General features: G+C 49.8%; 1 protein-coding gene across 1 annotated transcript in view; it reads right to left on the bottom strand.

Moving 5' to 3' along the window:
• Nucleotides 1-25,091, bottom strand: part of COL4A1 (collagen type IV alpha 1 chain) — a 153,917-nt gene that overhangs the window by 100,643 nt on the left and 28,183 nt on the right. The window lies entirely within an intron of this gene.

Here is a 25,091-nt window from a genome sequence, read left to right on the forward strand (position 1 = left end):
GCTAGGGGAAAAAAAAAAAAGTTGGACTATTTTCTCCAGCTTTGGGAAAATGCGCAAGCCTCTGTTGGGCTGAAGTCCGTGGGGCTCTTCTGGCTATTTTTGTTTTTTGTTTTTCATCCTTCCTCTCGCTGTGGCTCCAAAACACAAAGCAGACTTGACTGCTTCCATGCCCTGGTCCGGCCACTGCCTGTCAGACATCCGCCTTTATTTCTGAAGCCCCAGACCAGCCCACAGGGGGTGAGTCCACAGGACGCAGCCGCTCCCTCGTGGGCCTGAGCCGCCCATTCACCCACACTTGGTCTCAGTCCCCAGCGTGACTCATCTTTGATCTGATGGGTGGTTGGAGTGTGGCACCTGCCGCACCTGACACAGGCCAGGCGCGTGTAGCACTAAGCACGTTAGCAAGCGGGATGAGGAGGCGTGAGATGACAAGGTGTTGCCTCCTACAAGAGAGGGGAGCGGAGTCCCACAGATGCAGAGGCGGGGGCCCTGCACCCTGTCCCAGTGCAGAGGGATCTCCAGGGCAGGTCCCAGTATAGAGGTGACAGACTGGGGGGTGCTGGCCTGGAGGGGGAGGGCAGAACACGGGGAGGGAGTGTTGCTGCGAAGAAAGAGGTGAAGGGGAAACAAAGCGGAGCAAAAGGGCACTCGGCCCTGGGGTGTGGGACGCGGGTGTTGGGGCACAAGGGGGACACTGCCGGCTGTGGAGACAGAGTCCCAAACACATGCTTCAAGAGGATGTGCTGTCCTAGGAACAAAGCAGAATGAGGGAGAGCTGGCAAGGGAGGCTGGTCGGGGTGGGCACTGGTGCCAGCTGGGCAGGTGATGAGTGACAACACACATTCCTGAGGCTGGTGGGGAGTCGAATTTGGAGGTCTGGGCGAAAAGGGCGTAGCTGACTCCCTGCAGAGCCCCGGCCCTTCCCAGCTTCTGTGTTTACTCTTTCGGAGGCCAGGGACTCTGACTCCAATCAATCTATAATCACGGTCTTAAAGTGACAGCACATTGCCTGGACGACCTCAATCCCGACAGCTGGGTGTAACAGGTGCCTTCTTCATTAATTCCTGGTCATAAATAGAAGAGCGCTTAATCTGTTCATGGGGTCTCCAGGATTCACATGTAATTCAGAAGCATGTTCGGAAGCAGAAGTGCTGTGTGCTTTCTGCACACCCATCGGTATGATCCGATGCCCCTGGGGTGGGAGAAGCAAGACAGGGCTGCGCTCCAGGATGCCCTAAAGGGCTGGAGAGGAAACACAGATGCAGAGGAAGGGAGGAAAGGGGACAGAGAGAGAGGAGGCAGGAGGGGATGTGAAGCGGGTAGCCCCAGGCCCCGTCCTGCTTGCTCTCGGCCTGGACAGCAAGAACCCTCAAAGGGGGCTCCTTGGGGCGCCTGGGCGGCTCAGTCAGTTAAGCATCTGACTCTTATTTAGGCTCAGGTCATGATCTCACAGTTCGTGGGTTTGAGCCCTGCGTTGGGCTCTGCGATGACCATGCGGAGCCTGCTTGGGATTCTCTCTCCCTCTCTCTCTGTCCCTCCCCTGCTTGCTCTCTCTCTCTCTCTCTCTCTCTCTCTCAAAATAAATAACTTCAAAAAATAAAAGTGGTCCCTTGGACCATGTTGCTGCCGGTCTCTTGTGCTAACCCTGAACCTGAATCCCAGATTCACAGTATTTCTCCCCACACCTTGTATCACAGTTTTGGCAACATCACATGAACACATTTCCTCCACGATACTGTGGCAAGGGCGCCACACCTCTGCAGGAAGGTGGACAGACGGCCCGGCCGCGAGAAGCCCCTGCTCAGCCCACCCCCACCCAGCACCTTCGCCGGCACTATACCTTCCAAAAAACTCCTAACTGCACCTAAATGTGAAATCAAAACAGCATTCAGTGAACTTCAGATGCTTCTCCTATCATGACCCAGAAAATGCGCTGCATTTTACCACGGTAATGAAAAATTCCCAACAAGCGGACCCGCTAAAAGCCCCGCTGCATGTCTACTGGGCAGCTGTCAAGAGGGATTTATGCTGGGCAGTTTTCCCATCAACAGGGCTCTTTAAAGAGATCTCCCAAAGGCTCCACGTGTTCTAGGGAAGTAACGGATAACCAGCACTCAGGCACGGAGACCCGCATTATACTGTGTATTGAAAGGTGGGGTCAGGGTTCTATGTCTCCCATCGTGCCCCATCGTGCTCCACATCCTGGTCCTCTAGGGATGCCAACAGTTCGTAACACACTTAAAATGGACACACAAAAGCCCAAGTGACCAGCGAAGCATCACCGTTGTGACTGACCTGCGACTTGAATCCAGAGCTTGACTAAACCAGCGGCCACAAGATTGCCACGTTTTTTTTTTTCCTGCGACAATTAAATATTTTAAATGCTTGCTAATTTCTCCCGAGATTAGCGACACCACCAACCTCCTCCAGTCTCTTGGAATGTGATCCAAGTTGAGTGACACTCCCTGACGCTCTGTTTCCATCCTAACAGGATACATTCTCCTTGTCAAAGCAGGCAGAAAGCTCTCCTTTTCTAGGGAATTCTGGGCACACCGTGGTCTGGTGCACTGGCCGCACAGGCCTCCCCCCCGCCCCATAAGGATCTGATGAGCACACTTACATGCTGGGCTCTGTCCTCCTACTTCAGAGGGTGAAAGGGGGGCTCAGACGGGACTCACGCTCTCCAGGAGTCACACACAGAGGTGACCCAATGCTCAGGCCTGAGCCTGCTCTCAATGGTGGAAAGGTCAGGTGCCAAGGCTTCAGAGGCAGCCTTAAATAAGGTAAGGGTGTCAGAGAAAAGGTGTTGGCGAGGCTGGGTGAATGCCAGCTGGTGGGTCCTGCATGGCCCGCAGAGGGGATTCTGTGCCATTCAACCGGCCACGGGGACGTTGAAAAGTTCTGAACCGAGAGAAATTCCCTCCCTGCTGGCAGTGAGGTTAGTGTGGGCACAAGGGCCCTGAGGGAGGCAGGCGACAGGGGGAGGGAAGGGAAGGAGGCAGCTCTGAGAAGAGGAGGTGGGGCAGGACGAGGTAGAGGAGGGGAGGGAGGGGTCAGGGACTGAGGGTCACAGGAGCTACAGCTCCACTAGGTGTGGAGTAGGGAAAGGATATTCTCCAAAGAGCCCGATCCCAAGGAGGGGAAAGCGAGGAGAAGGGGAGTGGAGAGACAGGGGAGGGGAGGGGAAAGATAGGAAGGGAGGGGAAAGGAGGCAAGAAAGCAATGTGTCTTGTTTCATGATGGGAAATGGTCACCAATTTTCATTTTCTTCGTTGGCAGTTCTGTCCATTAGAGCAATTTCTTCTTTTTTTTTTTAAGTTTATTTATTTTGAGAGAGAGAAACAGAGAGCACGAGTGGGGGGAGGGGCAGAGAGAGAAGGGGGGAGAGAGAGAATCCCAAGCAGGTAGCCAGCTGTCAGTGCAGAGCCCGACTCGGGGCTCAAACCCACGACTGCGAGATCATGAGATCATGAGCCAAAACCAAGGGTCAGATGCTCAACCGACTGAGCCACCAGGCGCCCCTCAATTAGCCTCATTTCAAGCTAAGATTTTATTCTCTGCCAAAGTGTAGATCTCATATCTTCTTATCAAACTTTAATTCATAATCCTATTCATTGATGCAAGAAATCATGTAAATCCTTAGCAAGAAATACTATAGATCCAGCAGACCATCCCTAAAATTCATCTCGGCCAGTCGCCCATGAAATGTCCGAGAGCCACTGACATGAACACAAGCCCGGGTGATGTTCACGCACCGTCCTCAGTGACATGAGGGACCGTGCCCGAGGCACGGCTCCTTCCTGCAGGCGTGTTCTAGTCCAGGAGGAGAAAAACACCCCAAACTAAAGAAGTCAGGAGCATTCATGTTACTACCTCTGCAAGAACGCAAGAAGGAGAAACTTATTTTGGACTGAGCTGATACACCCAGTGGGAGGAGAGAGGTCGCTGCTTGGCGGCCAGGCCCCATCAGGGTGGCTCCGGGTGGCTTCCCGGAGGCGGCGGGGAAGACGGCACAGCCTGGAGGGGCAAACGTGGACGTTCCAGGAGGAAGTAGGTGAACCATGCACAGAGGAAGGAGAGGAAGGCAGGAATCACAGAGGAATCACAGAGGACCAGACCCCAGGAGGGCACGGTGGGGAATGAGGCTCTCGGCCACACGGGTAAGACTCTGCACACCTCCCCAGCATGGCGAGACGCTCAGATCCAGTCTCAGATACCAGACTCATCTGTAAAGCCACTTTTCAAAGGCAGATTTACACTCTTCATAAATGATAGATTCTCAGATGTCTCGGTCCAGTCCTCCACACCCAGACGAAGCATCCCCACCCCCCCCCCACCACCGCCAAGGATGTTATTACTTGATCTGTATCTTTGAAACCAGTGTTGAAAACCTAAGCAAAATGTGAACAGAAGTGTCACATGGTACACCCAGCGGGTGACCGAACTCCTCACAGCAGGGGTTCTCTGCGTTTGACAGAAGCTCGGGGATCCGTGTGGGGGTGTGCTACGTGACGTATTTCTGGGTCCCATGCACATTTTAGCAAGACCTCCACTAAAACCTTCCACGAGTTCGTCGGGCTTTCATGAAGCATAATGGACGGTAAACCAAAAATGCTACTTTGCAAACCGTAGTGGCACTTCTGAAGGACCCACCTAAACACACAAGCACAGCACTTATGGTTAAAGGAGAGAAAATGGGGCAAACCACAGGAGGAAGTGAAGCGCCTGGTGGTCAGGCAGTGGTTTCTCGGCGGCAAGCTCTGGTATTTACGCTGTGGCCGAGAGAGGGTGCCCCGCGATACCTCTGAGGTTCCTGTGCGGCCCCGAGGTCAGCTGCACATGTTTGGTTTGTGCAGAGCCATCATTTCTAAACCACACCTCCCACTCTGTCCCTGAGCAGAACCCTATTCCTACACCCTCCAGTTTGCCAGCAACTCCTAAAACCACACAGGCTAATCCACATACACATGTCCGTAGCTATCAAAATGTGTGATGACTCCAGAAACCCCGACCTTTCCCAAGAGAATTAAGAAAAATATTAAGCGGACTTAAGCCATTCAGAATTTATTATAAAAGTGAAATAAATAACATATGAAAATGAGCACTCCTTCTATTTCCCTGATCCTTCCATTGGAAGGATACACAAATACCCCTACTTTCTCTTTCTCATTTACGTTCATTAAATTCTTATTTCCTCAGAGAGACACTGTGCACACAGTACAACAGAGCCCAAGGAGATTTGTGGGAACAAAAATACGGTTCTTAATGGCACAGTACCCACAGCAAGCATGTTAATATCTAGAAAATTCGAGAAAACCTTTTGCTACCATGGATGGAGTTTAAAGAGAACCCATGTGGAGTCAGGGTGAACTGGACTGTGAACACGATTCAGAACAAGTACTTTCTGGGGAGGTATATCGCCTCGGAAACCAAAACCACTCTTGTGCTTTTAACGACTATATTTCCACGTTTTGATGGACATCTTCACGTGCTAGATGGCAGCTAATCCTCTCCTGGAAAAACTAGAGCATCTCTGCTAGGAGCTGCCCATTGTAGAGTTCAAACGTCTACCCTAATTTCTAAGCAAAGGTTCATTTTTAGAGCAGCCCATTACTATTTCTGCATCTGGGAGAACAAGGCACTGGTCGAAGGGGACACTAAGGAATAAAGATGGGATGAGGCACCTGGCATGGGGAGGAAGATACCCTGGATGCAGTGAAGCAAGCCAGTTCTTGGGCAAAATCAAGTATGGATAAGCCAAAGGCCAATACAAATATTCAGAGGAGGACCTGGCCAAACAACACCTAAAACCTGGAATCTTTAGGAGATTACAGTCATAATGACACAATCGGCCAAATTCATGACCAACCGGCAACGACCCGGTTTTTCTCTACAGGTGGTGTCACTGACAGTTCAGAGCATCGGCGTGGATTTTCGGGTTAAAATGGCAGAACTGGCCTCCACTCCAATTCATGTCATGTCTTGCAGGGAAAATGCCAGGTGACAACCCAATTCTTTCGGGTTCCTTGTCCTTTACTTGTTTCTGGTTGTTAGATTCCAACCCAAGTGCCTCCAACTTCCAACCCAAGTGCGTCCAAAGTCACTGCTCTCTTAAATTATCAAAGAGATTTTGGCCATAAATCACTATCACATTAAGAATCAATAGCATCCCATGGGGCGCCTGGGTGGTTCAGTCGGTTGAGACAGCCGACTTTGGCTCAGGTCGTCATCTCACGGTTCAAGCCCTATGTCAGGCTCTGTGCTAACAGCTCAGAGCCTGGAACCTGCTTCAGATTCTGGCCCTCTGCCCCTACCCAGCTTGCACTCTGTCTCTCTCATAATAAATTAACATTAAAAAAAAATCAACAGCATCCTAGTTCATATATGAACCACAATGTCTCCAGGCTCATCACATACTTTCTAGTGTGTTATTGCTTCGATATGAACTTTGTGGTTGTTCTTGACCTCATTTGCACAGAGAAATACGGGCATTATGTGTCTCTGTGCACGTCTGTGTGCATACATGACATATTCCTTTCTGATGAGCTAATTATTGACGCCTCTCATTTGCCTTTTTGATCAATTCACAATGTACTTCTACAGAACCCTGAACTTGGAAATCTACTTCTGAAATCAAACAAATCCCATTGTTTTCGCCATTAAAAGAAATGGAGTTGTTTTGACTAGGCTGCTCAGAGAATAAATACAGGAGTTCTCACTCCCTGGATTGAGATCGATTGGTGACACATTGTGTGCCGGGCCCGTGATGCAGCATCTGAGGCCGTGAGTGAGTCCGCGCCCACGGGGAGGTCCTGCAGCCAGAGCTTGACCGGAGCACACCCCACCGCACGTGGTAACACGCATTACCACAGGTGGGTGGTTGAGACGTAGTAGATGTATTTTAGAGTTACCAGCATCCAGTCCCTAAACATCAGGATGAAGTGTACTTTGAACAGATGGAGTGTTACACACGGAAATTTCTGTTCGTAGCCTTGCACAGACTGAAAACAAATTTACAGTGGTCTGTGCTGTGTTTCCCCGTAGGGTACACTCATTCAGTCTGCACATTTATTCAGCCATAACATGCATCAGCCATGGAGCATGTGACATAGAAGACTGGTATGGGTCAACGACAGCTTCACACCTTGCTATTAGTGTCTGACAAATAAAAGTATCCCAAATCCAATGGATTAATTTAGATGGTGATATACGCTTTGAATTTTTTATTTCAGTCTATTTACTACAACCATGTGCCTTCTCTCCATTAAAAATACAGCCTGGGATTACCGGCTGATGAATTAATGAATTCATGAACTAATACAGAATGAATTAATGAATTAATGAATTACCAATGAATTACTGCAGAAGCTAATAGATGATACTAGCTGAAGCTGTTGTAGATTTCAATTTTTAGTTGCACTAGGGCTTTTGCTAATCTGACCATACGAAGGAACCTGACACGCAGTGGTTTCCAAAATACATATTTTCTAAACCCTTAAATTACTAAGTAACTTCAAAAAATAAAGACGAAGTGGTGCCCAGTACAGTTTCAGGGTACACACATTTCATTGCATTTCATTGCATCACAAATGGAAAAGACACGTAGGATATACACAGCCTTGATCTATCACCCATGGTAAGATAGACCGTGATCTATCAGTCATGCTCACTGGCAGCACTGATCAACCCAGAGGGCCTGCTCTGCGGCTCACCCAGCTCCAGGTGGCATCTGGCCTGAACGTCCCCACCACCCCACCCAGCCCCGAGGGGAGGCCTTGCTCCATACCTTAGTCTGTGCCTCGCCCAGCTTCCAGAACCACACACAACTGGGCTTTACCCTCCTGTCCGTTTGTATGTTTTACCTTTTTAAGGCAATACTCTCCAGACCTTGTTTTGCTTCCAACAAACCACCTTTTCCTCCTCCCCCACCAGCCCAGCCCCAATTATTTTGTATTGTTTTTAGCTCACGGACCCTAATGAGGTGGTTCCATCAGCGGCCGGCTGCATGATTCACTCTCTAGTCTGACATGACATGTTTACTTCGTGCAAATCTAAAGCAAACGTTGCAAGTATTTCATCAACAGTAGTGCTTTAAAAAAAAAACAAAATGGGGGGGTGGGTGTGCCTGGGTGGCTCAGTCGGTTGAGCGTCTGGCTTCAGCTCAGGTCATGATCTCACGGTTTGTAGGTTCGAGCCCCGTGTCGGGCTCTGTGCTGACAGCTCAGAGCCTGGAGCCTGCTTCTGATTCTGTGTCTCCCTCTCTCTCTGCTCCTCCCCCGCTCATGCTCTGTGTGTGTCTCTCTCTCCTTCAAAAATAAATAAAAACATTAAAAAAATTAAAAAAAAAAAAAAGGCTTGTCAGGGTGCCTGGGTGGCTCAGTCGGTTAAGCATCCGACTTCAGCTCAGGTCACGATCTCGCGGTCCATGGGTTCGAGCCCCGCTTCGGGCTCTGGGCTAATGGCTCAGAGCCTGGAGCCTGTTTCCGATTCTGTGTCTCCCTCTCTCCCTGCCCCTCCCCTGTTCATGCTCTGTCTCTGTCTCAAAAATAAATAAACGGTAAAAAAAAAATTTTTTTTTAATAAAAAAAAAGGCTTGTCTACAAAATCAGGTAGAGCAAACATGTCATGGGAAATCTTAGTTTAGCCCAAGGAGTCGAAGGAATCAAATTGTCCTCTTTTGTTCTGCTGTGTCGACTAGACAGGAAACTGGCAGATCACAAGCTTTCCCCCTTGAAAACCAGAGCATTTCTTTACTGAAACCGTTCGCTGCGCCCTTCGGGGGAGGAAATTCGCCGTCCAGTCATCTGTGAATGGTTTTCATATTTTTTGGTTCATAAAAAAGGTGACAGCAAAAGTTTATTTTCAAGAATGTGTTGAAGAATGTGATAAAACGTTATCGTTTGAAATCAGAACAAGTCAATCACTCTAACCGAGTTTTGTTCACTTAAGGGCCATGGAAACCAGAGGTCACCCGCCGTCAGCTGGCAAGCACCACACAGGCGGGGCCGCACATCGAAACCCCACAGGCCCAGGTGACACCTTTTTCTCTGTGTTTGGGGGACACGTGGCTGTGTCCGGGTGCCAGGGTGACGCTGCCCCTGTGACCATGTCACCACGCAACCCAATCCAAGAGCCAGGAGCCACCCGTGCCCCGTGGGACAGAGGACAGGCAGGTAACTTACCCCACCCCTGCATCCTCAGTGTTTATACTCCACGAAAATCAAGTAGCACCAGGGAGAACACAAGACCGTCCTTCCCAGACGCCCTGGAGAGAAGCCCAATGCTCGCCCCTCACGCTGACAGGGCGTTAACTTTGTTCTGCGTTAACAGGGACCAAGCTGCAGTTTGATGACATGAGAAAGTTCTGGAGATGGAAGGCGGGGATGGCTGCACAACATTGGACTCAAAGCCACTGAACCATACACTTAAAATGGTTAAGATGGCAGGAGCTCCTGGGTGGCTCAGCGGGTTAAACATCCGACTTCAGCCTGGGTCATGATCTCACAGTTTGTGGGTTCGAGCCCCATGTCAGGCCCTGTGCTGAAAGCTCGGACCCTGGAGCCTGCTTCCGATTCTATGTCTCCCTCTCTGCCCCTCCCCTGCTCACACTCTGTTTCTTTCTCTCTCCCTCTCTCTCAAAAATAAATAAAACATTTTGAAAATCAAAAAAGTAATAAAATGGTTAAGATGGCAAATTCTGTCATGCATGTGTTATGCCAATAAAAAAAAAGTGAGAAATAGTTTTCACAATCTGGCTAGCTATCCTCAAAACCTCAATGTCCTACAGCAGTCCTTCCTGCTGGGAACCCATAGTCACAGAAGATAGCCTGCCGGGGTGGGCAGTGAGCCCCCCATCCCTTCGTGTCTTTCCACAGAACCCACAGCCACGCTCATCACTGGAGCTTCTAATTTTGGATTCCCTGGAAGAAGATGTTGACGTTTGTTCTCTTTCCTCCTACCAGATTTGGGGAGCTGTTGGCATGCTTGTTTTGGGCCACAGTCTTCTGAAGCTCTACCATTTCTTGTGTTTGGGGAAAGAAGGCCCCAGAACTTCTTCCTTAACTGCCTGCAGCCCAAGTACTCCTGAGCCTTTAAATCGAGTGTCTCCTCAGATCCCCCGAATGTATTTCAAGCCCGACTTGGCCACACCAAGAAGGAAGACACACACCTGACTTCAATACTCCTAGACAGCCCTGCTGTCTGCTGGCCCCCTGGGAATCGGCCCACAGGGCCTGCTCAAGGACCCCACACACATCCAGGACCTGCCTCAGCAGGGGCCCCAGCATGGGGCTGGAGCATTCTCACTGTGAGCAATCATGTCTGAAAGTGTGTCACCCCTTCCTATGAGATCTGCCACCAGAGGCTGGTGTGAGGGACACGGGAGTGGTGGCATCCGGACCCTGCAATGAGGGACACAGGCATGGTGGCACCTAGGCCCTGGCTGTCACCTCCTAGCAGCACGCCTGGTGCTTCCTATTTTCACCACTCGAGCCTTGTGCAGTGCCCCCCGAGCGTGGCGGGAACCATGGCATATCTGAGCAGACGGCCGCGCCTTTGGTGGGACCTGAGCGGACCGGCCCAGAATGGAAGGGACGTGACCCATTTCAAGACCACCTGATGGGGTGTTTGCAGGGTAGCTGGAAAGTGAGGACACACGGAATATGATTAATGGAATTTGGAAAACACAGGTGGCCCAGGGCTCTCCCTCCTCTGCCCTGCCCGAGGGCACTTCCCCCACATGTCTAACGGGATGGAGCGAACCCCCAGAGGGGGAAGGGAAGACACCTACTGTGTGCTGCGGGGCCTTTGGAAACAGATGGTCAGATTCTCGGTCAGGGTCACCAAACCCTAAGAGGTGCTCACTTAACAGATCTGCAGAGCCCAGTATCACCCAGCCGGAGAGTGGAGGCACCAAGGTCCAAACTGGGACCTAATTCCACAGCCTAGCTCTTTCCACAATGAGCTGACTCTGCAAAGGCACCCACACCGCCAACTATCCCACGGATGATGGTAAGAAGGTGGGCTTCCAAATATGCTTGCCCCCATCCCCGGCCAGGTCATGGCAATGAAACCACCCAATTGGCCAATTGACTGTTATTTATGGTAAATCACAAAACAGAAGTCATTTTCAGAAGCTTTCTGTGTGTGTGTAACTTCATGTGGGATTTCCTTAATTCTTCTTCCTCTCGTCACTGTGAATCATAGTCTGTATTTGGACAAAACTGCCCGGTGGACGCTGCCTGGCCCCCAGTCCCGCTACCATATTGGGAGGAGGAAATGTGGTACCCTGGACTCCCAGGGGCTGGGGTTCACACAGTGGGAAGGAGAGTATAAAGAACACATTTTCAGGGGAAACACGTATCTCCTGACTGTGCTGCACTAATTAATATCACCTACCTGGAATGTCCAGGCTAAAGGTCCGTATTTCCAGCTGTCCTAATAATCTACTGCTTTTCTAAATTTTCCACTTGGTCCTAAAGATTTCCACCTGACAAGTCTGTCTCCCCCATGATACCTTTCCAGTCGAGGGCTGCATTATAAAATCAATATTGTATTTCAAGTGTTGCAAAGAGGCTGTCAGCCCTTCCTGCCCAAAGATGCACTCCGGGCACTGACCCCACAGACCTCGCAAGTGTAAAGGCACTCTTGACATGGAAAGTGGAAGGTCAAGGTTTGCGCTCAACGTTGTGGCTCTGAACTTGAATCAAATGAGTCAGACTTCTCCCCGGCAGGTGACATTAGCTGGTGGAACTCTACATGCTCAACCCTTCCAGGAACACGTGCATGCATTTGGTGAAGGACCCAAAGAAAATGGGCTGTGCCCCCCTCTGTGGTGTCCCCCTCTGCTCTAAACCAGAGAGCAAACCACCCGGATCGAAGACAGCCAAAGGGTCCAGTGAGTCCAGGTAAGCTCTGATCTCCGGGGAGGACATCACACCCCCAGTCTGGCACTTCCAAATCTGGGACGTAAGTTCAGCGCAGAGAACAATGAGTGCGTGCCATCAGTAACTGCCAGAAACTACCTGGCCATTGCTGGGTCACATACACAGCAGATTATTAACAGAAACTGAAGCGCATCACCCCTTTAAAACCCACTTTGAACCCTGCATTAAAATAAGCAACATGGCATTGTTCTTATTATCACCAAATGGGAACAATGTGATTTTTGAAATGAATGACACATTGCCTCTCTTGTGTGGGAGTAGTAAAAACTTCATCAATTGCATCTTTCGCGAAAACATAAACTTAATGGTTGAAATGGTGTTGTTACTTTGCAGATCAGGTCTCATAAATGCTTCTTAGGGTTATTTTACAAGCTATAAAGACATACAAGCTTGAGCTATGTCAGGACCAAGTAAAAATAAGTTCCTAATTATAAATCTAGGAAAATCCGAAATGAAACGGTTAAAAGTTTCCTACCCTAAAAAAAAGTAGGGCAGATCTTTTTCCAGAGCCAAGACATCTGTAAAAGTTGTACCGAAAGACAGAGCTCAGAACATCCTCCTCCCTGATGTTGCCTGGGGTAATGTCAGCGCGGCAGCTGTATTCCCAGTTCGCTCTCGAAGCGAGAGACTTTCCCAGCGCTGGAGAACGCGTCCCCCACCCTTGCCCCCATCAGGAATCCCGCGCGAGCTCCAAGTTGGCACTGAAGCCACACTTCTCACGAGTCTGGGTTAATTAGTTTCTGAGGCTGAAACCCAGAGACTCTGCTCCTTCTTCATGGAGCAGGAGACCGTTAAGGAGTTTGCAAACCACAGCTGTCTGTCCTCGGCAACACTGTCGTCGTTCCGGGGAGAATCACGGACTCCGTTCCCTGCAGGCAACCGTGCCAGCTGCCCACGCCACACGGGGTCTCCGCCGAGGCCCCAAATTTAGCAATATCCCTGCTCACCCGCCCCACCTGCCGCCTGCCTCCCAGCGCAAATGCCTGTGAGGGACAGAGCCAGGGAAGAGACAGAAGTCAAAGACCATAGTGCCGTCCCTCACTTTTCTGAATATATCAAGAAATGGGAAATTCCATACATGAAGTCTCTAAATCCCAAAATGAATTCACCTTTCAAAAGGAGACTGTTTTTACGCAGCACTTGGCTGGGGCAGGCGTAGGGCAATTTCCTCAATTTCCTCCTGGGCTTGTGTGCTACCAGGGCCACTGGCCGGAGGCACAAGGGAATAAGGCCTCCTGAGCCCTGGGATGCCTTTCCACCGTCCCATTATCTCCTACTGCTTGTTTTAACAGACCTTCCTTCTTCCCTCCTACTCTGTCACCGAATAACCAGCGTGTGCAGGAACGCTGGCCGCACGGGGCACAGTGGGGCCCCGGCGAGACAGGTGCCGGGCCCTGCGTCATGGTCTCACCACCATCCGCCTCCCGGCTCAGGGAGCCCTGCTCTACCCTCTCAGTCCCCAGGTTCAGATTTAGGAATCTGGGGGCAAGGGAAGCCTGACCTCATTTCCATTCAATGCAGAGAAGGTCAGGATAAAGAAAGGAGGAAGGTAGAAATCACAGAAATATGATTCATGATGGGTGAACTGCAGTATAAATTTATTTCCCAGGAGCGGACTGCGTAATTTTCCTGCACAGTCACTGGAGGACGTCAGCAAAGCCAGAGGAGGCCAAGGAGAGCTTTCGAAAGCCCTAAGAGCATGAGTGTAGCTCAGAATGGGAGGATTCATGAAGACAGCCACAGTCCCAAACAGTGGTGGGACATGGGACACCCTTACCTAGAGTCCCACACAGTTAGGGTTCATACTGTCAACTCAGAAGTGACCAACACCCCCACTCTCACCAGATAAAAGATCTCAGCACCCGACATGTGGGCACCACACAGTCGGACAAGAGAGACGGAGACCAGAGGCTAGCGGCACAGCTCAGCCAGTGGCTCTAACAAAGGTGACCTCGGGCCGGAGCAGGGACAGGGCACCATCTCCAGCCTCCAGGACGGAGGGACTCTCTCCTGCCCACATGGTGCCCGCCTCCTTGCACATCGATGAGCAAAAAGATTCATTTTCTGAATCACCGTGCGCATTCCCATGGCACTCTGTCTTGAGGGTGATCCTGAGTCTGGAAGCTGCCCCAAAGAAGCCAATCGAACCGGTCATTTTAATTCCATTTCAGCCAGGCCAGCCTTCCTCATCAGGGGCTGGATTCAGACAGGAGCCCAGGCTTAGCCGACCGCCCCAAATTCCTGCCGATCATCCCAGACACCAACACGCCCGCTGGGATTACACCTGGGGAGCCAAGTGCTGGCCGCTGGAAGTCGCGCTGCCCACCGCGTGGGGGGGTGGGGGGAGCGATGGGGACGTGACAGTCCCCGGCGCACACACAGCAAGCCAGAGCGGGGGCTGCTGCGTGCTCTAAAGAATGAAGTCATGCCCCGGCCTGCGCCGGGGAAATCCTACACAGCAAAAGATCGCCACCGCGATAAAGGGCTGAAAGCAATTCCCCGATTCAGCTCTTTTAGCAGCAGAGTATGGAAATGAGCTGACACCCGGCTGCATGCACAGGGCATCAGGCTTCGGGCAACGCCCAAGGACTCGGGGGCCACAGAGTCGACTCCCGCCGCGTGGTGGGACCGGCATGTCACGAGCAGCTCTCTGAGCACGTCCATCACTGTCACCTTGGATCTCACGGCATGCAGAGGGACAGGGACTCCACCCCCAGGATCTTCCATGCCGGCCCTGCTTCCCGCTGAGGAGAAGGGGCCCCTGAGCTGGCTGCGGTAAGAAAACATCAGGTCGCATCCTGCAGAAGAGCCGTGGCCTCGAGGAAGACAGGCCAGCACGTGTCACCCTGCACCGGATGCTGGTGCTGGATGTAGCATTGTAACAGTGCGCTTCCTGGATTTATCGAGCACGCCGCGCTTCAGTGACAGAACCCTGATCTCAGATGTGAGGCTGCCACGCTTAGGGGCTGCGGGACGTGACGGCCAACAACTCGCACCAACGGCTTGGCAAAGAGTAGTAATAATTTGGAGACAGAAAGCACAAACGACGGTAAAAGGTCAACAACCGATTTTCGGGAGCGAATTTCGGGAGCAGAGTTCTTGCAACTTTCCTATATGTTTTTTTAAGGAGGGTAAAGGAGTATGAAAATGTGGGAAAGGACACCAAAAGGAGAAAAGGCTGTGAGGAGCAGAGCAGTGTCCACAGGGGACAGCGGCGACAGGGCAAATGTAGAGCAAGCCCTTTGGAGCAGCTGAGGGTGGGCTACAGAGAAAGCCTCCTGGTGAGGGCAGCGGCTGCTGACAGAGGCACAAATGACACAAAGCGCCCTAAGAGAAAGGACCTGCGGTCACCCGCGGGCGCGGCGGCTCCCCTGCCATCCACACTGCTGGTGCCCAGGGCCTCGTCCACCTTGCACCCAATGAGCCCCTTCCTGGCTGGTCGGGGTGGGCAGGGGTGTGAGCAGGGGGAAGGCGGTCGGGGGAGGGAGGTGTGAACAGGGGGTAGGCAGTCATGGGAGGGAGGTAAGAGCAGGGGAGAGGCAGTTGGGGGAGGGGGTTGAGCAGGGGGGAGGCGGCCCTGCCCAGGGCAGTTCGTGGCCACACAGACCCGCCTCCCGGAGCACAGCGCAGGTGTGACTTCCCACGTGAGGCCAAGTCCTCCAGAGCGTTTCAGTTATCAACAGTGTGCTCCTCTGAGAGCATATTTTACCAAAGACATCAGAGGCTGAAAGTTTTTAAATAATTATCACAATTTAAGGAAAGCTTTAGAAAAATGGCTCCTATCCAGAAGAAAGACTCATTCCCTGATGTCAAAAAATAAAGTGCTTCTATCCTTCAGTGCTCACAGATACGCTAAAAAACAAAACAAACAAAAAAAACCTTGTTTATGATATAACTTAATAATATAAGAAAGAGGCCCCTGGGTGGCCCAGCTGGTTCAGTGTCCAACTTTGGCTAAGGTCATGATCTCACTGTTCCTGAGTTCGAGCCCTGAATCAAGCTCTGTGCCGACAGTGCGGAGTCTGCTTAGGATTCTCTCTCTCTCCCTCTCTCTCTCTGCCTCCCCCACTTGCTCACGCTCTCTCTCTCTCTCTCTCAAAATAAACTTTAAAAAATAATAATAATAATAATAATAATATAGGAAACTATAGAATAATCAAACTAAAAAACCTTGATAAAATCAGGAGAGCCTATATATGTTTCTTACCATGTAGGAGGAAATTGTCATAAAAGGATTTTGGCCAATGCTGATAGGCTGGGCCCACAGTTCCCATGCATTAAATGACCACAGAATCTAGAAGATGAAGGCCCTTTGGAATCATGAAGACAGCAGTTAGTTACCCCATTTTACACTTAGCCTATACATTGATGATAACCAGTGTCAGAAGCAATCAAGAAAGCCGAAAAAGCAAAGCTAGCTTCTGGAGCTCACAAGACACGTGGCAATGTCCATCCGAACCGAATTCACAAGGGCTGGCCATGACTCCCACACACAGGATCACACTGACATGTGATGGGACATGCACGCACATGGCAGGGTGGGCCCCAGCTAACCACAGGTCGCAGCATGTCCCAGGCAGCTTCACCAGATGACACCAACTTTGAGGGGCCCTTGAGGGCGGTTCTGAAGTGATAGCACCATGAAGATCCTATTTCCAGGTCCAAAACAAATACAAAGAACCACTTCAGGTTGTTCGCCTGGGTGAAGGGTCCCGACACCTCACACACGAAGCGAAATACCTAAAATGCCGATGGGGACTGGCACTGTAAAGCCAGAAACACGGAAATGCTCCGACGGCTGGAATGCGTGTGACCTAATTCTGGCAGATGCCAAGATGAGACCAGAGCTTCTCAAGGATAGTATGTTCCTCCCCCAACCCTGCTGCCTCCTGCCTCGGGCATGAAATTCTCAACCTGGATGGGCCAGATGCCACGGCAGCTCACCTGGATGGTGAGGCCGACTTCCACGCCGCCACGGAGGCAAACGTGATCATTCAGGAGCAGAAACCAGTCAGTCCCTCCGCCTTACCGAGATGGCAAAGATAAGCGGTAGAAAGATTAACCTGCCAGAAACTGATCTGCGATCATTCTACCATACTAAGAGTACATTAAGTATTTCCTCTTTAAAATTGTTTTTAATAACAATGCCAACTTTCCTCTTGAAACCTCCTAATCAGATTATGGAAAGAAAGAAGGAAAATAAGGATTAAGAAGATAATATCAAGACGATGGTGGAAGCATCAGCTACTAGGATATGATGCACACGCCCAAGACAGAGCTGTGTTCTCCCCTCCTGCATCCACCTACCACCACAGGAGGGTCATTTCATGGCCCCTGAGGCTCAGGGTGAGTAAGAGGAGAGGCCAGGTGTCTCTGGCATCCACGCCCAGAATTTCCACCACGCCATGAGGCCTTCTATGAAGCCACACACAGGACACGGCAGGCGACGCTGGCTGAAATTCTACCCTTATTAGAGACGCCCTTTTTCTAATAGAAAGTATTAACTGCACCACTCAGAGTCTAGAAGGCAATGGCAACACAGTAGCCATCAGCACACCCACCTCTCACATCTTGGTTTCTAAACACCATTCTTCAACAGAAGGAACAGGACTCTCAGGAGGAAGGCTGCCTTGGGGCTGGGGAAGGGAGGACAACACAATGGGACATACATGCAACATGCAAGGAAAGCAAAAGGCTAACTCTGCTTTTTTTGAAAAGGCGTTTCACAATTACATGTTGAACTTCACATTTTTGAAACAAAAACACTCTCCAAACTCCGAATGCTAATCACACACTTCTAAGAAATACCTCGACCTGCAGAGCAGTCCCCAGTCACTGAGCACACGTGCGGCTGCTCCTATCAGCCGTGGCGTGTGGCTTGTGCTGCGCGTCTGTGTCTCCCAGGGTCCTCGGCTCCCCAACTCCACGGCAAGCTCCTTCTCAAACACGTCAACTGCTCTACATCATGCAAACTGTGAAACTGCAGCGGACAGACAGAAGAAGGGGTACCTAACTCACACCACCTGCCCAAACCCCCTTTCTCGCCAACACAAAGGTAGATGTTAACACTAAGATGTGGGCAAGGGGAAGAGTTGATTTTCTCCATACCCTAAACAATTAAAATGGAAACCACATTCCAAGGTGGCCTTTGCTATACAAACATGACATGGCCGAGGTCAGAATCCCTTACCCCATGTCCCCCACCAAGAGGACAGCCCATGGGCATGGTGAGGGGTACGGGAGCCCACAGTCATTGATTGCTCTGGGCTCACAGGGTATAAAGGGGAACCTAAAGCAAATTGAAATGTCTCTTTTCTCCTTCCTTGAAGGAAAAAAAAAAGTGCGTGTGTGTGTCTGTGTGTGTGCGTGCGCATGTGTGCGCATGTGTGTGTACTGGCAAAATTTTAAGTAAGCTAGTTAAAATTTTCAAAATCTAAACGAGTGTATTATAAACAGTAAATGGTTGCCTGAACTTGTCCCAGAGCACAAGCGTTTTGAGATCCAGACCACCTCTGAGGTTTTTCCGGCACCACTGGCTGGGTTAATCGCTCATGTATCCATGAACTCAACAGGCCTACATAATCCCTCTTACTGTTGGCCATGGTTCTAGGTGCCAGAACAGACAATGACAAGGTCCCCAGCTATCAGGGGATGCACACATAGAAGGAACTAAGGTCTGGTATAGGTCTGCCCTCACGATCAACGACATGACCCGCCCGTGTCTAAAAAATGCTTCCTTGACCACTGAGTGCGAGCTTTAGCCCCACCCACAGCCCTTTGCAGAAAACAAGCTTTTTACCGCTCATGAAGTCCCTCGTGGGTGCTCAATAAATAGCTGTTGAATAATTAATAGAATCTGCAAGCAAGACCTGTCTTAAACCCACCTCTCCTCCCTTACCTCAAATCCTCATTTTAAAGACAAGATCATAAACTCTGAAAGCTTCAAAGGGCAGTGTTCTTTAAGGAAAAGTCTGTAAATCAAACTAAGGCTTGCTTCAGAAACTCAGATCCCAGAGTTAAATGCTTCATTGGGGAAATGGTTTTAAATTGTCTCACACAACCGAGTAATAAGGAAAGAACTACAATTATCCCTCCTCTTTCTTTTTTTCAAATGACAGACACAAGGGATTAAGTGGGTGTACAGTCCATCAAACCACACCTTCTGGTTACGAGGACAGAATGATCCTTCAAGATGACCCCAACGTCCACTGGCATTGCCTAGACACAGACCCTCTTTTCAATGAGCATCAGCGTGACAAAAGTCCTCGGCTGAAGTGCAGACACTTGGAAAGTACTTACAGCAGTTTAATCACCAAAGGATCCCATTTCCTTAATTTCCCAATAAGTTTAAAAATTGTTATATTGGAAGGCAAAAAGACCAGTAAGATTTGGGCTAGGCCAAATTAAAAACTAATTCTTACTTAAACATTTGCTGTTACAACTGTTTTAATTATGCATTTGCTTATCTGTTCAATAATACTGAGCAAAATATTATACAAAGTGCTACAGGGAAACACTAAGGCTTTGTCCTCAATTAATGGGGAGATGATGGTGTAATACAAATTACGATGTTATCGGCTAGTCGCTACGTTGAAACATGGACACAAGGGGAGAGACGTCTACACCTTCAAATACACACAACTCAAACTGAAATCACTGAAGTCTTCAGGGTAGGCTGTGAAATATGCATCTGGGCATATTAAGTGGTTCTGCCTTAAGAAGCCCTTTTCCCCCATTAGTTGTTAGACGTTTTGCTCTGACGACCACACCATTCATCGTGAGCCACGTGCTCAAAGGAGAACACGCAGCTTTCCAGAGAGGGACCTGAATCTGGCCGCACTGCCTACCTGCCGTCTGGCTCGCAGCAAGTCGCTGAGCCCCCGACCCCCATCCCCCCCAGAAGAGTGGGGACACAATCACCCAGCCTGTTCAGCTGAAATGATACATGTGTCCACCCACCGACGGTGCCCCCAACATCTTGAAACTGGCACTTTCGGTTCCCAGGCTTTCCAGACTCAGACCTGGGTTGCACCCTCCAGGCCCCTGGACCTCAGGCTTCAAGTTCAGCTGCACTTCACACCCGCCTTCCAGGTTCTGTAGCCCGCAGATGGTAGATAGGGCGGCTTCCAGCTCCTCTGTGAGCCGACGTCTAAAAGAAACCTCCTGGGGCGCCTGGGGGGGCTCAGCCGGTTAAGCATCTGACCGTTGGTTTTGGCTCCAGTCGTGATCTCATGGCTCATGGGATCACGGCCCCGGGGGTCTCTGCGCTGACAGCACAGAGCCTGCTTGGGATTCTCTGCCTCCCTCTCTCTCTCTCTCTGCCCCTCTTCCGTTCTCTCTCTCTTTCTCTCAAAGTAAATAAACATTAAAAAAGAAAGAAAGAAATCTCCCCTTATACGTCTCTCTATACATCCTATCGGCCCCATGTCTCTGGAGAGCCCTAGACAAACACTGAGAAAACAGCAAGTACTGAATCCTTCAGAGCAGAAATCTCTACACCTGTTTCAGATGTAGACGTAAATGTGCATGTGTGTGTACGTGCGTGGGTACCTGTGGAACATGCATTAAAATTACTGAAGAGAATGTTAGGTATTTTTAAATTCTAAGACATCTTCAGGTAGATGTGGGGATAAACTACACCATATGTTTCACCCTTCACACTTCTGTTTTCACAGCAGAGCTACAGAGAGCACACGCATGTATACAACCCTCACTTGTGAAACGGTCTGATGGAGCAGAGGAAAACCTCTATCGGCACAATTGTTTTACTGTTGACCCAGATATTTTGTCCTTTCCTTCAATAACTCAAAAATTCAGTAAGTTACTACAGATGTTGCCCAGTGTTCTGCTGGGTCCTTGAGGAACACATCCCAGCCTTCGTGCCAAAACCTCACCATCCTGCCAAGTGCCTCCACTCAGCCGAGGCACCACCACACCCTCGGCGTTTCTATCCAGGTTGTTCGGGGAGGGTCTGCAATTTTGGCATAACGTTTGGCACCAGATAACCCTGAACATTATACGCAGTAATGACTTACCATATTAGTAACATTACACAAGATAGAGAATTCACTATACGTTAATAATGAATTTCTCAATCTTAACTAGTATGTACCACATTAGAACATAAATGGGCTACTTAAATGCAGAATAATGGTCAAAAATATCAGCCCACCAGTATGATATGCCATACCAACCAGTCAGAAAGGACGCTGGCCCTAACGATCCAGGTCCCCACCACCATGTGCCAGCTCTAACCAGAAGTTATATGTCACCAACACAACGCGACACAAAACACTTCGATATGAAGATCCCAGCGTTTTCGATTTGGAACACAGATAGCAAAGTGGTGGCCCGTGGGCTGGAATCTGCCTCCAGATGTCTCACATGGCCTGAACCATATTCTAGAGTTTTTAGAATGAATATTTTAAAAATTGAGACTCCAGGAGGCGCCTGGGTGGCTCAGTCAGTTGAGCGTCCAACTTCGGCTCCGGTCATGATCTCACGGTTCGTGGGTTCGAGCCCCGCATCGGGCTCTGTGCTGACAGCTCAGAGCCTGGAGCCTGCTTCAGAGTCTGTGTCTCCCTCTCTCTCTGTGCCTCCCCCGCTCATGCTCTGTCTCTCTCTCTCTCCTTCAAAAAAATAAATAAAAACATTAAAAAATTTTTTAAGAAAAAAAAATGAGACTCCAGGTTTCTAACGCTTAACCTGTAAAAAGCAGGACTGTTCTGGGCTCCTTTCGCTGGGACGCAGGCTCTGTCACCGAGCTGGCCACTCACTGAAGGACCTCCAGGTTAGCTCGGCGATTTACAGTGGACTTGCTGAGTGAGCTTCAATCACTGAAATGTGCGTTCCAGGAAGTCCACACGTACGTTTACGGGAAGGTCACCCTGGAGCTGTATTCCAGGGCAATGGAGCCCTCCCTCAGGTGGCTACACTCTGATTTCCCTGTATTATCAATCCTAATAGCACATTTCAATTTTGACTAATTAGCCACTCCCCTGAATAGCACACAACAAATCCTGTCCTTTGAAAACTAGCCACTGAGGCCAAATTTCCTTTTCTTCATCATTCTTTTCCTTCCCCAATCTGTCTCTCTCCGAAATCTCTGATATCATGACTCATCTTTTCTGAATATCTTCTACCAGGGAGTTCAGATTAATTTATATAATAATCCTTCCTGTGGAACAACCAGGTAAATTGGTGACCAGGGCACCCAGCCAGACGGGCACCATCTCCCCTTCTGCAGAGGGCCGCCCCCCTACCCCCCACCCTCTACTTCCTCTACTCCCATCCCCCCCACCCCTACCCCCCACCCCACTGCCTCTACTCCCATCCCCCACAACCACTCTACCTCCACCTCCTCTACTCCCATCCCCCCACCCCTACCACCAACCCCACCTCTACTCTCAACCCCCCCATTCCCCACCTCCTCGACTCCCATACCCCCACCCCTATCCCCATCCTACCTCCTCTACTCCCATCCCCCACCCCTACCCCCCACCTCACCTCCTCTACTCTCATCCCTCCACCCCTACCCCCACCCCCACCTCCTCCACTCCTATCCCCCCATACCCACACACCCCCCATCCCAGAATCTGCTCAATTCTTGGCTCTCTCCTTCTAGGCTCCCTTCGAGCTCTGGGGGACTCACGCCACTCCCTGGCACATTTGGCCCTTGCAGACTTTGCCCTTTCTGCCCTCATATCTTCCTTGACCTCAGTCTTGGCCTGCTGAGCAAGTTAAAGTTCACCCTCACTTAACCCAGAGATTTTATTTTCTTGAGATTTCTCAACATCCATTTGGTTTCATTTCCCCCTTCGTTCCCATATCATCTTCTCAAACTGTTAGCACTCACTCTCTCTTCATAATAATCTCCTTTTGCAAACTTGAATCATCATCACTAACTTCCTTTATCAACACAATAACCCATCCTAACACTGCATTCGATGGAAATTTTTTAAATTCCTTCGTGCTTACCTCTGCCTTTTTTTTTCTTTTAAAACTATCACACATAGACTTCTAGCTTTCTCGTTTCCAGCCCCCTCCACTGAGATGTACATACATTAACTAAGTTTAAGTAATATTTTTCTCCTAACGATTCAGAAGATCTTAAAAATAAGCTTCAGGAGCCATTTATAGACATGGTAGCTGGATGTAAATGAAGGTACACTGAAGAGGAAGCATTATATTTTATGGAAAAGGTAAAGTGCTTTCCAGTGAGACACCGCCCAGGCTGGTGGGAGTTTTATATTCCCCCCACCTTCTCTCTGACCCTATTTCATACTTAGCTTCTGGGTTTTGACAAGATCTAATATCTGTCAACAGTCTGAAAGTCCTACACTTCACACAATCCCCTGGAGTCCCTCAAGGAGCTGTGTGAAGCCACTCTGCAGATTCTTCCTTCGTGCGTGATCTCATTTCACTCGTGGATTCCTTTACCCATCCGATGTGCACCTACAAAGCACTCGCACTGGCTTCAAAGTCTTTAAAAAAAAAAAAAAAGTGTTCCTCCCAACGGATGTCTGTTTTCTGCACATAGTAAATGTTCAACAAATACCTCTGACTGGTATCATAACTGACGTCTCACGGCCATTTCCTCTTCTTTATTTTCCAACGCAATGTCTGGAATTTAAGTGAGCTGCATTTCTTACCGTAGAAAGGTTGTCCGAGCATAGAACGGGATTGCAACTCAAGGAAACCTGTTGTTCCCAGACAGAACTCTCGACACTATCACATTCTCAATCTGTCTGCCTATCTACCATTGGAATGCTGGTTACATCCGCTGTGTTATCGCCTTCAGCAGCTCAGAGACATCCCGATTTTCTTTTTTCTCATTTTTTCCAAACCAAAACTCATGTCTTGTCCTGTAAAATGCCTTCCGTTAATCCAAGGCTTTGCTGACACCCGCTTCTTCCCCCACGCATCCCCCTTCTGCCCGCCATCCCTCTTGGGGACAGCTTCAACTCTCTCTTTAAGCAAAGATCTTTGAACTCACATATTCTTGTATTACTTTTTGCAATCATGTACCGCAAATATGTCATCATCTGGCTTCAATGATGATAACATTCCAATAAAATGTTCCCAAGTCTTAAAACCATAAATTACTTAATAAAATAGCTATAGACAGAATGCTGGTGTTCCTCCACAATTCACAGGTTGAAATCCCACCCTAAGCCCAGTGTGATGGTAGCAGGAGTGGGCCCTTTGGAGGCCACCAGGTGCAGCCCTCACGAGTGGGACTGGCGCCCTCACAAAGGAGACCCCGCAGAGGCCCTTGCCCCCCGCCACACGGCAGGAAGATGGGCATCTGCGCACCAGGTGGCGGGCTCTCACCGGACGTGGAACCCGCTGGCACCTTGATCTTGGGACTCCCAGCCTCAGAACTGTGAGAATTACACGTCCGTTGTCCACAAGCCCCCCAGTCTGGAGCATTTTTGTTACAACAGCCTGAACTAAGGCAACGTTCAAGTAGCCAACATTTTCTACACCAAGAAAGGGAACCTGTCATTCACCAAGACATACATCACTCCTTCTCCCCCTCAGATGGTAATTTGGGTTTCTACATTCCACGTCACTCTATTTCCCTTTTGCACTGCATCCGGGATTACTTCATTCTCCTCCATTTTTACTTTGCTTTTCCTCTGCTACCACTCAGCCTGGCGCGGCCACAGCGTCCCTTCGGCGGGTGTGTTCCGTCCGTGCCCCTGCGGCTGGGGCCTGACCGCCTGGTCTCTCTGTGCCATCTTAGACCAGGATGCAATGCAACATCATTGAAATAACTCATGTTTCTGGGTGGCTCCCGGAGTGTGCACACCACATAGCGTCATTCATGAAGTTCCACATGCCCAACTCCTTTAAGCTACTCTCTCTGGGGTTCCGAGGGCCACATCCACGCCTATGGGTTTCCAGAGGGAACCAAAATGTGCCAAGTTCTTACTGTGTACATCCTCGCTTGCCGGGGGAAATTTCCCAGCACCAAAACCCGGCCACTCAGAAGTGTTTCGCAGGATTTCCTTCTTCAGTTTGCCCCACCAAGACTTCACATATTGAACTTTGCTGTTGCCGTTTAAGTCTCTAACCATTCCAGACCGTGCTCTCATCCACAACCATTAACCTCCTCTGCATGATTCATCGATGAAAATCTCT

The sequence above is a fragment of the Panthera leo genome, chromosome A1, assembly GCF_018350215.1.
Source record: "Panthera leo isolate Ple1 chromosome A1, P.leo_Ple1_pat1.1, whole genome shotgun sequence".
NCBI lineage: Eukaryota > Metazoa > Chordata > Mammalia > Carnivora > Felidae > Panthera > Panthera leo.